This window comes from Lepisosteus oculatus, unplaced genomic scaffold (assembly GCF_040954835.1).
Source record: "Lepisosteus oculatus isolate fLepOcu1 unplaced genomic scaffold, fLepOcu1.hap2 HAP2_SCAFFOLD_121, whole genome shotgun sequence".
Lineage (NCBI taxonomy): Eukaryota > Metazoa > Chordata > Actinopteri > Semionotiformes > Lepisosteidae > Lepisosteus > Lepisosteus oculatus.
Genome location: NW_027167671.1, coordinates 158,092 through 172,038, shown reverse-complemented (window position 1 = coordinate 172,038; position 13,947 = coordinate 158,092). Strand labels below are relative to the sequence as shown.

The window sequence follows — 13,947 nt, the reverse complement described above, 5'->3', positions numbered from 1 at the left end:
CCTGCTTCTGGAGTGTCTTACTTTTCCTTCTGGCTGATCTCTAAATGATTGAGGCTGAATGATTCTTTTTATTTGGTGATTTGACCTTTTCAACCTGTTTCTACTTTTAGACTTTGGTTTCAAAGACTCTGCTATGGACATGTTATGCAAACAAAAAAAAAATGACAAATAAAATTCCACCTACTCTGCCCTCAGTTTTCTTATTAAGTGGTAGTTGCCTTATTTGTGTCTAAGCATCTCTTAACAGGAGAAAAAATGATGGTATGATGTTAAATAAAAACATTGTTTTACGGTAGATTTCTGTCAACCACAGCTGCCAGTTTTTTACCGTAAATTTTACAGGTTTTTTTTTTACAGTTCATCGATGAAAAAACGGAGGTTTTAAAAAAGAGAATTAGCTCACTGATAGTTTTATGTGGAGGCTGTGAACACTTTCACATGTCATGGTCTTTTAAATGCATTTGGTTTGAAGGCTTTCTGCGTTTCCCTTCCAAAGATATGGAAAGAAGAATATTCTAGCTTGGTCAAAAAATGGCTTAAAAACGACATGAAGGCCGTGAAAACAGCCACATGTATTTTGTACCCACACAAGTGTTTTCGTAACTCTAGCAGTTATCGTGAAAAGGCTACAGTCGTGCCAATTGTAATCGCTTTTATTTTTAAAGACATTTTAGAAAAGTGTCATCTCTGTGACCCAGTGGTGAAGAGCGGCCTGTTCTGCCAAATCCACTAGATGGCGCTACCTCTTAGCTCGCGGCTCCTGTCAGTTGAGTTCAGCGTTCTGCGCATGGGCAGTAGGGACTAAGAGGCAGTGAGCGACCGTTAAAAAGAACCCGAAATGACTCCAGAGAGTTGTAACGGTAAATACGGTGTTGTTTCCCTATTTGCACCCTAAATGAGTATAAAGGGGTATTTCATAGGATTGAGACAAGATTAGCAAGAGGGGTATTAGATTTTAACGGAGTACACTGAGGCGGTAGCCAGTTTTTAGACACCTTCTCGGGCTAGGGATATCTGTTTATTGATTTGTAAGTAATGGGTTTCACATGCTCCTTCATTCTTTACAGAGACTTATGTTTAGCACCGTTTGTTAAGTGTACGCAATTGTGAGTCTTATACTAATTATTGTCGTAATGTAGTTCTCGGGGAGGTGACCTGCCTATTTCTGTAATGTCATTTCTTTCTTTTTTTGTTGTTCAGTGTAGATGCGTTTCTGTAACGGTCAGATGCAATGTAAAAAACTGTCAAACTAAACATGTTTTCTTTGTTTTCCCCTCTGCGTGAAAGAACCAGCGCCGTATTTTGTGTATATAAAAATATCGTTATATGTCATTTCTTTTATTTTTATTTTTTAAAACTAAGAACAGATCAGACCACATACTCACCTAGAAAACAAGACCCCCAAATTATATTTGTGTCCTGTGCTAATTATTCTTTGCCAGGCTACGTCTATACAAAAAAGTTGCATTTAATACCACTCGATATTAATATATTTACAGAGATAAGCTCTCGGATTATGGTCATCAGTGACCACTCATGTCGTTTCTTTTTTTAAAAGACAAACGCAAGATTTTTTCAAATAGATCCACACATTTTCTCATATGCACGTATTCTCCAATATCATCACAACAAAACCATAAGGTTTATTCCACAGATATGACACTATTGTGCAGTAAACCAATAAATTAAAGAACTAGCAGAACCCCAATAAAAACACCCGGCCAGCACAACATGTCAATATCATACCTTTTTACCAACAAAACCGCAAAAGCAAAAAACAGCAAAAATATATATATATCCCATTTTTTACCTTATTCTGAAGCATGATGTATATCCAAAATAACCCAGACTAGCTTATCTCCAAACCTGGAGGCTATTGAACGTTATTGACTTTGTAGTAAATGTGTGAAGAAGGACCGCGAGAAATAAGGCGATCTGATTGGTAAAAAGCGCTGTCAGTCATTGTATTTTCAGCCATTCAGAGGCCTTAGGGGGTAAGACTTCCCCTAGAAGCCTCAGGCTTCATTCCGCCTGCCTATTAGCTGTCAATCATTGACTCAGAAGGGCTAATCAATCAGTTTTTTATCAGTTTCTTCTCAGTGCTCCTTTTTTTCAAACTGGAAGTGAACTCTGAGGTTTTCTTCATTGCATAACAGCAGATAAAGGCTCTTTAGCAGTGTCTAATGTTTTTTATTCTTATTATTTTCAATATTTTTTTGATTTTTTATTATAGGCCTGAAATGTAATTCCAGGTCCAGTCTTCTCAAAACATGATGTCGAATTTTTTCTTATTGATCAATTTGTCCCAGATTTTTATCCAAGCTAGTAGTCACCCAGAACAAGGTTTTCAAATCATTCCCAGGGCCCTGACAGGCCTAGAATTGAAAATTCTGACCTCTGAATACCAACAAAAAAAAACATTTTTGCCTGCTGTTTTTTTTTTTTTCATATGTTTGTCTGCAGAGTGGACACATTAAGAAATATAAGAGATTTGTTCACACTCAAAGCCAAGGGGGTTAGTTTCAATTTAAGACCCGAAACAGGCTCTTGCTATGTTCTGCTGCAGAGATATAACAAATGTTTAAGGGGGAGGAAATTCCAGGCAGAAATTGGCTAAATGTGTCAATGGTTAGAACTGGTTCAGATCAAAGATCAAGCACAGATCAAACAGCAGGATCTCACACACTGGGACTGATCTGTGATCTGTGATGTGGTTGAGTGTGAATTGTGGTGCTCTAGCAGGCACAGTCTGTGCTGTGCTGAAAAAAAACCATTGAACAACTCTTAAGCATAGTGTAGTTTTTGTTAACAAGTTTATCAGTGAAAAGGCCACGGGCATTTTTCCTCCCACCTATGTCCTCAGAGTAGAATAGAATTTATTATTAGCACAATTTATTACAGTGCTAAATTTAATATTATTGATTACTAATAGTTTATGCTAACACCTAACTTTCTTAACGTGAGAAATACTGCTCAATACGGCCGTATATCACTATAGGAAGCATAACACCGTAGCCTCCAATTACCCAGACCACAAAACAAACAAATAAATGTTAAATGAAATGTCAAAAGAAAACTGAGGACATAAAGAAAGGGTTTCAGAAATCAAACAAAGCTTTATTCCTTTTGCCCAAATCGGGAGACATTAGAGGCTTGCCACACCCGGACTGTTACAGTAACACATTAGCAAGTTAAAGCAATTACGTTGAAAAGCCGGGTGTAATAATTGTTTTCTTCCTTGATGTTCTGATCTGCAAGGCAGTTTTTTTCCGCAGCGAATGTGGATTCCGTCTGGCATTGCCAGATTGTGAAAAATAAAAGTATTTTATGAAACACACATTTGCGATTTTAATCAAGATGAGGGTAAGGGAGTCTTCTCTATGACACTCTCCCGTATAAAATTAACGTGAAACAAAACAAAAACTAAAAATAAGATACAGGTACAATCGACAGACATTCACAGCATGTAAATGTTTTATGATATGTCTATGTTAGGAATGTCTGTCGATTGCATCTTATTTTGAGTTTTTGGTCAGACCACAGCCAGGACCCGCCGGGCCCCACAGCCCCATCTGCACACACCCCCACAAACCCACCCGCACACACCCCTTCTCCTGCACCTCACCGCGCCCGGCCACCACTGCGTCACACAGCTGCCAGCGCACCTCACCGCGCCCGGCCACCACTGCGTCACACCGCACAGACGGTGTGACGTGAAAGATGGTGACGTCACCGTGCAGGCGAGCAGACACACTCTCTAGTCAGGCGTACAGTATGTGTTAAATATATTTAGATCTTTGAATTAATATTATTATTGATTTCTTTAGCCTCACAGCATTGTCCAATAATACGCTTCTTGTGTCTAATTTTTAGTTAAGCAGGATTTGAGCTACAGACCATAAAAAAACAGGATTCACTTTTTTCACATATTGATGATAATGATATCGGTAACAGTCTGAAACTATCCATTGTTGTTAATAAATGACTTAGATTCGAACATGTTTTGATATTTAGAAATATAAAAAAGTCATTAGAGTGTCCATAATATTGCTATTTTCGTTTTTCAAGGTAATGTTTGATAAAAGAAAACTCATTGCGATAGCTGGGTTTGAACACCTAACCTTTTGCTTATAAGTCAGGCACTTAAACCATCACGCTACTGAGACAGTGACATAACAAGTGGTGAAACAGTCGTACACATCAATAGATATGTGTATATACTACTGTGCTACAGTACATGAATATAATTATATTGTTAATAATTTCTTTATATATGCGATTCCATATTATATTCCCTATTAATCAAATTCTAAAAGTATGCTTCTGTTTACTCTGGTATCGAGCGTATTCACAGAAAAGCTTAAAACTATCACTTTTCTCACAAAGTACTGAATACTGTATAAACGTACAGTAACATGGTCAGAAGGAGCAAGGAGCAAGTAAAAACGTTTCCAAAATAACCACATGTAAGACTTTGATGCTTAAAATGTTTAGGGAGAAATGGAATACTGGTGTGCATTTTTTCTTTCAAATACCAAGACCATCCATATACAGTACAGTTTACATACAGTAATATTTTTGTTCCTAAATTAATATCTTTAATGAGCATGTGAAAGGCATGGTGAATCGGAGATTCTCAAGAATTACTTTGTATGATTGGAAACAAATGTGTGATTGGATCAATGAAATGCTGTGACGTTATTTTTTGTCAAAGAAAACAATAGTCTTTAGATTTACAAAGAATGTGGACCAGGATAATACTTTGAGTTTACAGCTTGTCCAAGGTCATTCATTATTAATACTATGAGTAATATCTTCTGTAAAGACTTTGATGGCGAAAGCTCAAACGCTGTACATGAGACGTTGAGCTTTATTAGCTCCACCTGGCGGTAATTCCGGACACTAATATCTTACTTGCGGTATTATACGATAACCCGTGTTATTCCGGGACACTCCCACCACGTTTAACCGCAATATAATCCGCTCGTTTTGAATGGCTGCATCTGTAGGAATATAGTTCTTGAGTGGAATATTGTGAAAAGCCTTTGAGAAATATTTGAACCCTAACCCTAACTAACAAAACCCCAAGCCAGGGTTAGGGATTTATTCCCATACAATGTAGACAGTTTTTGATGGCATAACTGTGTTTTAGTGATGAAAGCATAATTAGGAATATAGTTCTTTCAATGTTTTCTAAACATTTTTTTTTACCTATGTGGCTGTATAGAGTGCTTTGCCCCAAAAAGGGACGGTGTCTGAATTGCCCGACAAGCAACAGTTCGAAAGAACCTGATTTAACTTTCAAACTCTTGCCATGGGTTTAAAAATCACAGGCATATTAACAAATAAAGCTATAATGTATTAGTTGTTTTGGACTTTTTGGCCACTAAGCCTAAACGTATGTTCGTTCAGCACTCCGTTCAATATGAAATTTCCAATGAAAGAATTCCTTTCAAAAATTAATTTCACCGTTCCTGACTGACTCATTTGATTTTGGCAGTGTTGTATTTTCTTTTCAGACCAATAGTTTGATTCAAAGAAGCATATTTTCCAGTCAAATGAGTGGAATATTGAGAAAAATGTATTTGAGAAATATTTGATCCCTAACCCTAACTAGCAAAATCCGAAGCTAGGGTTAGGGTTTTATCGCCCAACATGCAGCAGTTCGAAAGAACCTGATTTAACTTTCAAACTCTTGCCATGGGCTTTAAAATCACAGGCATATTAACAAATTAAGCCAAAATGTATTAGTTGTTTCTTTTAGGCCACGTAAGACTTAACTTACATTCATTACGTTAAAGGGTGGAATGGGCAGTACGGGAATGATTACGATGGTGGAGCATCGATAGTGTTACGCCAAAATAACAGATTTGCAATTTTTTTTTAGTCAAGAAGCAATACAAAGAAGAACAATCTCCCACTCCTCCTCACTGAAACATTCACCGCAGTGGCAGCTCCTCCACCTTCTTCATCTCAAAACGCGACTCTAGCTCCACAAAAAAGATGAACAAGGTCGGATCTTGTAATTGGAATTGCATTTTCCAAATTCCCAGGTTGCAAATTTATTTTAATTTGTATTAATAATCTATACTCTCCGAGTAAAATATTTTTTTCACCCAAGCATTTGTTTTCAATTAACCTGAACGTCATTTTCACAGATTGTGTCTTATATAGGTCACGTGCTCAATCTGTAAAGCGCCTCGCAGCAATCAGCGTGTCATCTCTGAACTCACAATTGCATTATTACTGAGAGAGGGACGCATTGCTCAAGGGGTTAAATTGATCGTAGTTTCTCATATGTTATTACTTTAGCCAATGTAGGGTGCTGAAAAAAACATGCGTGGCAGCGACAGAGTTTTATTTTTGTGCGGTTACTGCGCATCTGCAACCCTGCAACCTGGTAAAGGTCAGGCGAAGCCTATTTTCTAAATTAGACTCAGACAGGTCTAAATAGACAGGTTTTCTACACTGTGTAACCAAAGTGGTAAAAAATACTGTTTTTTACATTGGGTGTCAGCAGAAATCTCTGTCGATTTTCCATTAAGACCAGCTTCAGTAAAACATCATGCAAACGGTGCCCTTTTAAGAGCTCCCATTTTACTATCCTGAAAGCAGCTAATTCGTTTGATTAAAATCGATGAGTATATCAATAAAGATGTAAATTTGTACAGTTCAAGATTTGTAAAAACTTGTGGGAGGGCAAGGGGGTGTAGCGACGCTTTCCAGCACGTGGTGAACCGATGCGACCGCCGGTAAGAGATGGGAGTCGCAATCGCATCCTTCGCCAGGGAAATAAGCAACAGAAACGTTTTTTTAAACTGACATTTTTATAAATGGAAATACAAACATATTATTTCCCACAAGACTATCACAGAACACTATACTGATCATCTAGTAGTTCAAAACAGCAGCCAGTTCTGTCTAGGGCCTGTTCTAGAAAACATGTCATTAAATACATACTCTGTATGCACAATCCATATCTCTACTGAATTTCTTCATGACTTCAAAATACCTTTTTTCCTTCTTATTTTTTATGGTCCCAATAAATTAATTCTCTAATCACACTGCCTTTTCTTCTGATATTGCCAAGTTTTTGTCCTCTCTACCAGATTATGAACAGTGCATGATAAGGCTTTCTAGTAGTCTCACCTTGTAGTCTGTTTTCAGATCTTACTTTAAGACCCTGGCAGTCACATAGATCTTGTGATGTATTCTGTATATTGTCTTCTGTATATTGATTTATTTGGTCAAATTATCTCTCCTGAATGTGCACTTTCCTAAGAAACAATGTCTTCTGAGAACTGCTATGTAAAATAAAGATTAATAATTGATCATCTCTTTAAAAAAATAAAACTGTAGACTAAATTTGTAACTGGCACAGTTCTTTAAATCAGGAGTGTCAGACTCAATTTCTTCAGGGCCTTGAGTCTTCTAATGTTTGTTCCACATGTTCTCTCAGTTATATGCTATATACATTATACTGTTAATGCAGCTTCACAGTTATCATCACTTCCGTTCAAATAGTCATTATTTAATCACACTGATTCGGCCTTTTTGTTTTTATTGGAATTTCTGAAATATTTCGACATATACTGTTTTTCCACCATTTCTAGCTCAAATACATACTCAAAAATCTTGAAATTAAGATGCCAGTATTAGACAAGTCCAAAGCGGTTCATGGAGGAAGTAGAAACATATCCTATATCCTATACAAATTGATCATGCTAGTGATTCCAATACTTATTTTTGATAGATTTTTAATGCCTTGGTATACATATCACATGGGCAATATCAATCGCCAGACAGGATTGTACTATAGGCATCTGGGTGTTTATGTTGATTCTTTAATGGTCAAATTAGAACAATAAAATTACAAACAGAATGTTTGGGTACAACATGAAGTGTGTAGCTTACTCCCTTCAGCATTGAGACTATACATAAGGTTTACAACACTAGTAAAATCGCATTTATAATACTGCATTCATTTTTATTCACCATACCTCTAAAATTACATTAGGTAATTTAATATTCAGACATTTATAGTTCTGTGGATTGGTGAATCATAAAAATGAAAAAAAAAAAACAAAAGTAGTAAGAGATATTCCTTTTTATAAAAAAACAAAGTGTAGATAGGGTCAATCAGTTTTTTGTAGCAAAGAGCCACAACTTGAAACTAAAAGAGAATTAATTCTTGAAAGATGCCGTGGTATTGATGCTTCAATAAAATGGCTGGGCTGCTTGTTACTTTGGAGAGCTGTGGGTGCTTTCAACAGGATTCCTAGTTAGGTGTCTTGTGGCCCAATCTGGGCTCCTTGAAGTAGCAGCTAGAAATTGGATCTATATACAGTTAGGGGTGGCTTCTCTTGTTCTTCAGATTACAATCTGTATGTTTCATATTGTTTTATAATCATCAAAGAGTTGACTTGAATTAACACTCATCTTTTATAAACATGCTGCCTATAAACTCTGCAATTACAAATCAGCAAATAGACAACGTTAGCAGTAAGTACAGCCCCCTATTACTGTGTCTCCAGTTGTAAATTATGGAATAGAACTGCCTCCTTAGAGTTTGCTGCATTTTGGTTTATAAAATCATTAAGAAGAGATTTAGGACAGTCCATACAGGTCTGATTGTTTGTAATCCCATATTTTTCATGTTTGATTTATACAGTACATTTCATTACATCTGTCAATATGCGATGTTACTGTTGTAATGCTTGAGTTGAGTACTGATAACACATCACAACACTTCAAGGAGTTTTGATTGAGTGCCAGTTTTAGTACTCGTCATTTTTAATGTAGTAAATCAGAATAGTTTGTAATGAAAACTGTGTTAAGTAAGTAGACTGGAACCAGTGATCTCTCTGTCTTAATTGTGACATTTTATTGAAATAAACAGGAGCTTACTGTTTGGACTCGGTGGAAGAAAAGGATATTGCATAAGCTTCTAATATTCTGCATTCAGTCCTTAGGTTAATGTTCTCCAATGAACTAAAAGAGGGATTGATGAGCCCAAGAACTGTTCTTAAGTTAAACTGAAATGATCACTATATCAACTAACTGTCAACATGGTTACTAAAAATGATATACAGATTTAAATGTCTCTTGCTGTCTTTCTACATAAAATATGTAAGGATATTATTAAGGTTCAATTACACTACATGGAAAAGATAAGATATGGAAATGAGTAAAACATGTGTTTGCTACAAAAACTATACAGGTTTTCTTGAAATCAAACATTAAGCATTAACAAGCACTGAGAACTTCATTGTTCCTGCCTCTCAGATGGACAGAGATCCCTGGTCTCCCTAACTGAGTGGCTCCTCTGAGAAAGACCTGCAGTTCACTAGAACAATGAATATAAGTCAGGAAAATGCAAAATGTGCCAAACACTTTGGTAAGTACCTGATTTATGCTTCCTAGACTATGAATTTCAAGATGAGTGATGAGTTGAGATCTGTAGTTATCACTGTGTGTACAGTCTGTTTTGAATTCTTTAGCTAATTCTGAACCCAGAGAAAAAAGAGTAATTTAGGTTCACAATTACTCCACCAAAATCATTCCAAACATTTCTGACCATGGTGTGGTAAAGGAAAGTGAAGTACATTTCCCTCCTTGTGTGAGGAAAAAGACATGTGCTCCTGGTAGGGAGTAGTCTGTGTCAGTAACATGCTGTATGTTGGCAGGGCTTGAGGAGATGAAGTGGGCTGTGCGTGTGCAGTGCTACAGTATATGTATGAAACACCAGGCACATTGAGAGCTCCTGCATGATTAGCAGTTGCTATACAAAAAGATTTTCTGCTGTCCCTGTCAGAACTGAGGACATGATCAAGATAATTTGGAATCAGGACTATATTAACAGAGCTTTGATGGGATTAACCTGCTTTGCCAAAGTGCACTGATTCCCATTATTGGTGTTTGTGTGGTCACCTATTGTTTTTTGATTCCTGGCTTTCCAATGCATCTGTCCTCTGCTGCTTCTATTTCTTCTCCCCTGTCCCAAACCCTCTCATGGCAAAACAGCAGCTTGTTCTGATCTTGCCATCAAGCTAGAGAGTAAGATTGTTCCTCTTCAGAGACAAATATTTACTGATCGGTCTATTAAAGCAATGCTTCTCAACCCTGCTTCTGGAGTGTCTTTTCCTTTTCCTTCTGGCTGATCTCTAAATGATTGAGGCTGAATGATTCTTTTTATTTGGTGATTTGACCTTTTCAACCTGTTTCTACTTTTAGACTTTGGTTTCAAAGACTGCTACGGACATGTTATGCAAAAATAAAAACTGACAAATTAAAATTCCACCTACTCTGCCCTCAGTTTTCTTATTAAGTGGTAGTTGTCTTATTTGTGTCTTAGCATCTCTTAACAGGAGACAAAATGATGGTATGATGTTAATTAGTATTTGGTGATGCCACTTTGTCAAAGGCTTAAACCAGGTGATTTCAATCATTGTATCATACTGTAGACTGCAATGTGAATTTAATCTCCAAAGGTCCAATCACTTCATTCAGTCCATTACTTGAAAGAAGGCAGGTGTGAAACTCAAAAACTGAGCATTGATGGTATCCAACTACTTTTGAATTAGCTTAATCAAGACCTCAGCTGGCATGTTGGTTTTCCAGTCCTGGGGATGAGTTTTTACCGAATTAAAATCTGTAGAAACTTCAGTAGAATTTTCCAGGGTTCTTCCATAGTTTAGTTCCAAATAACTGATCAAGTCTGCATTGGGATATACAGTAATTAGGAATAACTATATGTTGATCGCTATTGCACTGGGGTTCCTAGATAAGTGTGTAGATCTGATGGGCAGCATGGTGGTACAGTGATGAGCATTGTTGTCTTGCAGCACTGGGGCTCTTGGCTCACTTCCTGGTGTGCTATCTGCAACACTAAATTAAATAAAGTGGTTAGAAAATAAATGTGATCTAGTTGCTTTTATAATTTTTTAGGAATACCTTTCCTACTGTGTCCTTCAGGTGAAGCCCGTGAAAATTGCCCTGTGCTAACTAAAGCCACGCTTGTGCCTTCTCGCTGTTTCTCCAATGGAATCAAGCCTGTGCCGCCGAACACCCAACCCAGGGCTGTCCATGACACACGGCCCTCAGAAATGTACACATTGCAGACACATTCAGAGCAATTAAAATGTTGCCCTTAAAGCTTAAGACGGTTGGGGCTTTCATAAACAGTGCACTGAAGCTCGTTTTCCAAACTGTGTGGCTTACTGCCACACAGGTAGCCTCCTACTTTTATGAACATCTTTTCTTTTTTTTTGTGGGGGCTGGAGTGAAGAGTGTTGATAAAGTTAGGTTGTGTTCAAGCTGGCATCTTTTGTGGTTTTATGTGCTTCAAAGCAGGATCGTGAACTTGGCAAGGGAGTGAACAGAGTTAACAACACTGCTCGAACTCTGTAAAGATGACACAGCAGTGTTTATCATTTTTTCACTTTTCTCCACTGTGTCTCCATTTGTCTTGTCTACAGGTCCGATAACTCCCCTCTTTTAGTAGCAAGACCTCGTTTGGCTGGAGTCCCCTCCAGTAAGCTGATGGCTGCTTCCAGAGTGGAGGACAGCCCCAACCAAGGTGCTGACAGCTGGAGCTGCTGGCCTGTCATTTGTTTGAATGAGTTTGCTTGTGTGTATGAGTGTGTGCTGAGAAACCAGCCGTGAGACTGGGCAGAACTGAAAGTAACTTAGCTCTTGGTTTGAACAGTACAGCACAGTAGAGATTGAAACTTCCTGTCTGCTGGGACTCAGTTAGAGTTAAAGAGATAAAGAGGATAAAGCCGATTATTCTTCTCAGTCAGTTCTTGCATTTGCCCTCCTTGAGTTGAGGTTGGTGTGTGTGTTAGTGTGTCTGCTACTGTGGGCTGTGGTGTTGTGAGATTGGTGAAAAGGGTGACAGTTCTGAAGGGTGTTGAGAAATTTTGACCTTGTTTTGTAGGGGTGACCTCAGATGTGAGTGTAGCGGGACAACAACTGACCTATTGTAACGGGCCTGCTGAGCCTGAGGAGGACAGGCTGATAGTGGTGTCCCCACCTGCTGCCAGACCCCCGGGCCGTGTGCCCCGCAGAGTGTCCAGAATCCCCACATGTGAGTCGGCTGCACCATTGGTTAAGATGTCACTAATGATAATAGGGACTGGTACCAGAGTTGCATGCAAAACCTCACTGGTAACAAAAACTCTCTAATGGCCTGTGAAGAGGGATTTATTACAGACTTTACTCTATTCCTTTCTAACATCCCACCTTCATAACTGTACAAAACGAAAACATACTTTCCTTTTTATCCATGATACAGGATTCTCCAGCATCAGGGAAAAAAAATGTATTACTGTATACTTGGTTCTGCTCTGTCTTTTTAAACTGCCTTGCATCAACAAAAGGCTCTTCTGCTGCTGCTGATGTGGTAAAAACATTATGTTTCTAACATTAGTTTTCTTGAATGTTTTAAGGAGTCCTTTGGTAAAAGTTTAGAGGATAGTAAGACTGGCCTTGGGGATCATTGTATTGTTTTATTGATTTTGAGGATCGTTTTGATTTTGGTGAGTTATTAATGGGCAACAGTATGTTGGCAGGGCTTGAGGAGATGAAGTAGGCTGGGTGTGTGCAGTGCTACAGGATATGTATGAAACACCAGGGACATTGAGAGCTCCTGCATGATTAGCAGTTGCTATACAAAAAGATTTTCTGCTGTCCCTGTCAGAGCTGAGGACATGATCAAGATAAATTGGAATCAGGACTATATTAACAGAGCTTTGATGGGATTAACCTGCTTTGCCAAAGTGCACTGATTCCCATTATTGGTGTTTGTGTGGTCACCTATTGTGTTGTTTCTTGGCTTTCCAATGCATCTGTCCTCTGCTGCTTCTATTTCTTCTCCCCTGTCCCAAACCCTCTCATGGCAAAACAACAGTTTGTTCTGATCTTGCCATCAAGCTAGAGAGTAAGATTGTTCCTCTTCAGAGACTAATATTTACTGATCGATCTATTAAAGCAATGCTTCTCAACCCTGCTTCTGGAGTGTCTTTTACTTTTCCTTCTGGCTGATCTCTAAATGATTAAGGCTGAATTATTCTTTTTATTTGGTGATTTGACCTTTTCAACCTGTTTCTACGTTTAGACTTTGGTTTCAAAGACTCTGCTACGGACATGTTATGCAAAAATAAAAACTGACAAATACAATTCCACCTACTCTGCCCTCAGTTTTCTTATTAAGTGGTAGTTGTCTTATTTGTGTCTTAGCATCTCTTAGCAGGTCAGATCATCATCTCCGAGCTGGCCCTCACCCAGAGCCTTCAGTTTCTGGCCTCTGACGACTGGTATGCATAAAGCAGTACAATCAGCATCCAACTATTCCGCTTTCTTTGAATACAGTTCTGACTAGTGAAAATACAGACCTTGTTGCCCATAGCTCTATACAGTTAGACCTCTTTCTTTGTCCTGGTTGATATATTTCTTTCCTTTCACTGAATTAAGGGAGAGGAAGGTTGACGGACTGACCTTCATAAGGCGTCTGTTCCAGCATCACCCCGCCATCCTGATGAGCAGACTGCACAATGTCTCCCAGGCGCTCGTGCAGGAGGTGTGATCTCTCCAAAATATTAATTGTTCATTTGTATGATTGCTTTTCACTGTTTTTGTATCCATTCTGAACCATTTATAGAGAATGGTTCAAGAGAGGGGTACAGACGAGGCTCTGCAGTGCTGGCGGTGGTTTGCCTTTCCCCAGGTGAAGAACTTGCGATCAGCTGTGTCTAGGATGGCAGTGGTGTGTCTGAGAGACATGTTCACCTTCCTGCAGAGAGGGATGGACCCGGAACTGGGCAACACAGTTAAGGTGCTGCTGCACAAAGCCGGAGAATCCAACACATTCATCCTTCATGTACCCCTGCTCGTGCAATCAACGCACTGCTGAATGGAGGTCTGAGGTGAGGGCAGAAATATACAGAA

The 13,947-nt window shown here is 38.5% G+C and overlaps 1 long non-coding RNA gene across 1 annotated transcript; it reads left to right on the top strand.

Moving 5' to 3' along the window:
* Nucleotides 1-792: 792 nt before the first annotated feature.
* LOC138226266 (uncharacterized) lies at nt 793-13,889 on the top strand. The gene is made up of 6 exons (XR_011184456.1): nt 793-860; nt 9,286-9,397; nt 11,478-11,578; nt 11,939-12,088; nt 13,240-13,316; nt 13,474-13,889. It is a non-coding gene; the product is annotated as an uncharacterized lncRNA (long non-coding RNA).
* Nucleotides 13,890-13,947: the final 58 nt, after the last annotated feature.